Here is a 6,123-nt window from a genome sequence, read left to right as displayed (position 1 = left end):
TTAATATCTTCTTGATGTTCTTGTTGGCAGCTTTCACAACTCCATTCATCTGAGGCTTGTATGATGTAGAGTTTTTGTACTTGATTTTGAAGGTTTCACACATGGCTTTCATCAGGTCACTGTTGAGATTGGCAGCATTATCAGTGATAATGGACTCAGGAACTTCGAATCGGCAAACAATACAATCCTTGACAAAGTCTATGACGACTTTCTTGGTTACGGCTTTGTAGAATGCAACCTCTACCCATTTTGTGAAGTAGTCAATGGCCATTAAAATGAACCTGTGCCGGTTTGAAGCAGTGGGCTCGATCGGACCGATGACAACCATTCCCAGGCAGTGAAAGGCCAAGGTGCACTTGTTGCGTTGAGCTCATTAGGTGGTACCCTTATCATGTCTACATGTACCTGACATTGGTGGCATTTCTGTACATATCGAATGCAATCCGTCTCCATTGTCATCCAAAAATATCCCGCTCTGAGTATTATCTTGGCTAGAACAAAACCATTCATATGTGGTCCACAAGTTCTAGCATGTATTTCTTCGAGCAATCTGGAAGCATCCTTTGCGTCAACACACCTTAACAACCCTAGATTAGGAGTTCTTCTATACAGGGTCCCTCCGCTTTGGAAGAAGCGATTGGATAGCCTCCGCAACATGCGTTTCTGAGTGTGGTTTGCCTGCTTTGGATTTTCTCATCTTGCCAAATATTCTTTGATGTCGTGGAACCAAGGTTTTCCATCTGTTTCCTCTTCAACATGCGCACAGTAAGCTGGTTGATTGTGGATCCTCATCGGGACGGGATCAATGAAATTCTTGTCTGGATGTTGTATCATTGATGACAAAGTGGCCAGTGCATCTGCAAATTCATTTTGAATTCTAGGTACATGTTTGAATTCTACCTTTGTGAATCTTTTCATCAATTCCTGTACATGATGCAAATATGGTAGTATTTTTGTGTTCTTTGTAGCCTATTCTCCTTGAACCTGATGTACCAGAAGATCCGAATTGCCAATTACGAGCAGCTCTTGTACATTTATATTGATGGCCAAATTGAGCCCCATGATGCAAGCCTCATATTCCTCCATGTTGTTGGTGCATAGAAACCTAAGCTTCGCAGATACAGGGTAGTGTTGACCTATTTCTGATACCAAACTGCCCCAATGCCCACTCCTTTGAATTTTGCAGCTCCATCGAAGAACATCCTCCAACCGTCGTAAGCTTCAGTAATGTCCTCTCCTATGAATTATACTTCTTCGTCAGTAAAATACGTTTTCAAGGGTTCGTATTCCCCTCCCACAGGATTTTCAGCAAGATGGTCTGCCAATGCTTGTCCTTTGACTGCCTTCTATGTTACATAGACAATATCGAACTCACTTAACAGTATCTTCCACTTGGCTAACTTCCCGGTCGGCATGGGCTTTTGAAAGATGTACTTTAGAGGGTCCATCCTAGATATGAGGTACGTGGTATAGGCACAGAAGTAATGCCTCAATTTCTGAGCCGTACAGGTCAAAGCACAGCAAGTACATTCCAACAACGAGTATCATTCTTCGTAAGGTGTAAACTTCTTACTCAGGTAGTATATGGCTTGCTCATTTCTCCTTGTCTCGCCATGTTGTCCCAAAATACATCCGAAAGCTCCATCAAATACAGATAGATATAGTAGCAAAGGTCTCCCAAGTTCTGGCGGGACTAGGACTAGTAGTGTGGACAGGTACTCCTTGATTTTATCAAAAGCTTTCTGAAAATTTTGTTCAACTCGTTTCAGCATCTTTCCTCAACATTTTGAAGATGAGTTCACATATAACTATGGATTATGCTATGAAGCGACTGATATAGTTGAGATGTCCTAGGAAGCTCATTACGTCCTTCTTGCTCTTTGGTGGAGGCAACTCTTGAATAGCCTTAACTTTGGACGGGTCTAACTCGATCCCTCGGCGGCTGACAATGAATCCCAACAGCTTCCCTACGGGAACCCTGAATGCACATTTTGCGGGGTTCAGTTTCAGATTGTACCTCTTGGATTTGATAATGACGTTGTCAACATACACCTATATTTCGTTGTGTATCATATCATGGAAGATAGTTTTCATGGCTCTTATGTAAGTAGCCCCAGCGTTCTTTAGACCAAATGGCATAATCTTTTAGCAGTATACCCCCCACGGTGTGATGAAAACTGTTTTCTCTACATCTTCTTCATCCATCCAGATCTGGTGATAACCCGCGAAGCAATCTAAAAAGGATTAGAGTTCATGCTTGGCACAATTGTCGATTAAGATGTGTATATTTGGTAGTGGAAAGTCGTCCTTGGGACTTGCTCTATTTAAGTCTCGACAGTCAACACATACTCTAACTTTCCCATCTTTCTTCAGAACTAGTACAATGTTGGCTAGCCAGGTTGGGTACTCAACTACCCTAAAAACTTTGGCTTTGATCTGCTTAGTGATTTCTTCCTTGATTTTTAGGCTCATGTCTGGTTTGAACTTTCTGAGTTTCTACTTTACTGGCGGACACATTGGATTGGTAGGCAACTTGTGAGCCACTATAGATGTGCTCAGACCGGTCATGTCATCATATGACCATGCAATGATATCCTCGTATTCCTTCAAGAAATGAATGTACTCCTCTTTCTCTGACGGTGATAAGTAAATGCTTACGCGAGTCTCCTTGACGGTTTTGGCGTCTCCCAAATTTACTGCTTCGGTTTCGTCTAGGTTGGACTTAGGTTTACTGTCAAAGTTCTCAACCTATTTGACAACTTCCTCAGGTATGTCATCCTCTTCTTTTGAATCATTATCCTTATGTTGCGCTGTCTTATTACATGTTATAGTCATTGGTTCATCAGAAAAAGTAATAATAACATTGTAGAAAGAAAAGTGTGAAAGATAGTAATGAATAATAATAGCCATGCGTTAGATAAAAAATTAAAAATATCCAAAACCAGTATGGCTCGATGAATCGAGCAATTATTTTGAAACAAAATGCGTCTTTAAGACAAAATTACTGAAAACATCTGAAATGCCTAGCGTGGCTATAGAAATAAATTTAGGCTAAATTCCAAGCTACCCAGGGACTCGACGGGCCCGTGATGGTATGGCAGTCCAATTCCTGAGAATAACTCCTTTCTCCATAGTCTGCATAGTGAGGCCTTCTTCCTCCTCCTCCTCCTCCTCAATTATCGCACTGCAATCCATATCCTCATCCTAGGAACAAATTCCTCAGCCCAGAAGCTTCTTCTTCTGCAGTTCCCCATATTGTATCAACCTAGTAAAAATTCTGACCCGGATGTGGCACTGGTTGCTCGAGAGGATAATAAGGACCACGCCATGGAGGCTACCAATCATCATGCTCTTGCCATATATACTGGTATCCGAGCCCGAAGGTTGTACCATGATGTTTCAGCTGTATTGGTTTAGTAATACCTTGGAGATTCTTCCCAAGCCCTTTGCCGGGTTCATACCCAGACCATGCCAGTATGCTTTCTATTTTGTTACTCCACCATTTGTCTTTCTCAACTGTATTGACATATTTGATGTGGTGATAAGTTTCCCCTCCTAGCCTTCTTCTGTTCTCGATAACCGGGATGGTTTGACTGGTGTAAATAGGATTACTTCCATCTCCATGAATGATCACCTCCTGATGGTTCCATTCGAACTTCATGACTTGGTGTAGTGTGGAAGCCCCAGTCCCTGTGGTATGTATCCAAGGTCGACCCAACAGAAGATTGTATGTAGCTGATATGTCAAGCACTTGGAATTTAACATCGAACCAAGTTGGCCCCATCTGCGGGCAAAGATTAATCTCCCCAATTGTGGCCTATGAGACCCATCAAAGGCTTTCATGTTCATACTTCCTGCCCGTATCTTATGAAAACCTTTACCCAATCTTTTCAAAGTAGTCAACGAACAAATGTTGAGGCTTGAACCCCCATCTATCAGGACCCTGGCAATGAATTTATCTTTAAACTGCACTGTGATGTGCAATGTCCGATTGTGACTTAACCCTTCGGGCGGTAGCTCATCCTCGTGGAAGGTGATCTTATGACTCTCCAGCACTTGCCCACCATATTGGCCATTTCTCTGTAGGTGATATTGTTGGGCACATAAGCTTCATTTAACACCTTCATCAAAGTATTCTTGTGCGCCTTTGAATTTTGCAATAGTGATAAGATGGAAGTGTTCGGGTGTATAGATCCTTCCCGTTTTGGTCATACCCTATGCGGTACCAGATTCTTCCATCTTTGCTTTTCCTTTTCGCCTAGCTTCAGCAACATAATCCTAAGGTATGGCCTTGGAATTGAAAGGAGGTGTGGTTGATACTGTCACTGTGAAAGGTGTGGCCACTTCTACCTCAAATGGAATAGGTGTGGTTGTAGGTGGAGCTACCTCTACCCCAAATGGAACTAATGTGGTTACCTCAATCTCCATTGACGGCTGTGTCTGTACCATAATAGGAGTGAGTGTGACTACATGTTTAAAGTCATCGCCTTCTCGAATAAGCCCGATTGACCCTTCAGGATCCCATTCTTCATCCGTCTCTATCACATGTACCCCCTCACCCCTATGATCTGGGAGAGGATTGTTGTGGACGTTGGGTGCAACTTCGTTTGCCTGTATGACCTTGTTATCAATCAATGTCTGGATTTTATCTTTCAATGTTTGGCAGCTCATCAATGATGTGCCCCTTCATACCGGAATGATATGCATAGGTTTTGTTTGGGTTAACCTATTGAGATGAGTTCTCCACTGCCACAACAGAAATAAGAGTGACAAAGCCTGCAACCTTCACCCTTTCGTACAACTGGTCGATGGGTTCAGCAATAGCAGTGTATTGTCTGGGTGGTTTGCGATCAAAATTAGGTCAGGGTTTCTGGTAATTTGGACGAGTTGGACATGAATGATAGTAGGCTAGCTGGGTGTTATAAGTTTAATAGGTGGTGGCGGGTTGAGAATATCTGGGAGATGAGAGTAGGTATATGGGTGGAGGTGTTTGGTATGTGGGTGGAGGTGTTTGGTATGTGAGTGGAGATTTTGGTCCTTGAGCCACCATTACTGCCCCTACTTCTCTTTTCTTTGATATGCCGCCTGATTGTAATGCTCTGTTCGTGGCCTGTAATGCCTTGAAATTTGTCACCATCAATCCTTTCTCCGAGTTTGATGATATTAGAGAACTTGTGATTTTCAATGACCATTAGCCTTTCATAATACTGTGGTTCATATGCCCTGACAAAGAACTTGTTCATTTGTTCTTCTTCTAGTGCTGGTCTGACCTTGGCTGCTTCTGATCTCCATCGAGTAGCATATTTGCGGAAGGTCTCAATTGGCTTCTTCTTTAAATTTTGGATGTAGAAGACATCCGGTGCATTCTCCGTATTGAACCTGAACCGGTCCATAAATTCTGATGCCATACTCACCCAATTGGCCCACTTCTTAGGGTTCTGGCTTATGTACCAAGACAGGGCATCTCCGGTAAGACTTCTCATGAAGAGCTTCATTCGGATCCTTTCATCTTTTTCGACCCCCACGAGCTTGTCACAGTAAGTTCTCAAATGAACCTTGGGATCACCTATTCCATCAAACATTTCGAACTTGGGAGGTTTGTAACCCTTCGGTAGTTCCACGTCTGGTCGTATGCACAAATCCTCATAATTCAGACCTTTTACCCCTTTGCCTCCTTCGACACCCTGAACTCAACTTGTCAATTTATTGAGTTTCTCGGCCATGTTTTTGATGAGCAGGTCCTTCTTAGCAGATTCTGGTGTATAAGAGATTAGTTGAGTAGAGTGAGGTACGGTTTCCACATATATAGGGTTGTTTTGGTGAGTGCCAGGGACTTGGGTGTAGTGGTGGTCGTTGGTTGAGTTTTGAGGGTCGAGAAAGGGCTGTGGTGTGTCATGAGGAGTATGATAGGTAGTGACTTGTGGGTACTGGACTGGTTGATGATAGTGTTGTGGTGGAGTTGGTATTGGTAAAGGATTGGGATTTTGAGGTGGAGTTGCATATTGGTGGGGTGCGGGAGGATTTTGTGGATGCTGGTTTGCCGTATTTTGGGGAGGTGCTGGGTTTTTTGTATTTTGTTGGTTGAGGTCGGGGACGTTTAGGGTGAGGGAGAGGTTTGCTAAG

This window comes from Nicotiana tabacum, chromosome 8 (assembly GCF_000715075.1).
Source record: "Nicotiana tabacum cultivar K326 chromosome 8, ASM71507v2, whole genome shotgun sequence".
Lineage (NCBI taxonomy): Eukaryota > Viridiplantae > Streptophyta > Magnoliopsida > Solanales > Solanaceae > Nicotiana > Nicotiana tabacum.
Note: the sequence above shows the minus strand (reverse complement) of the source record.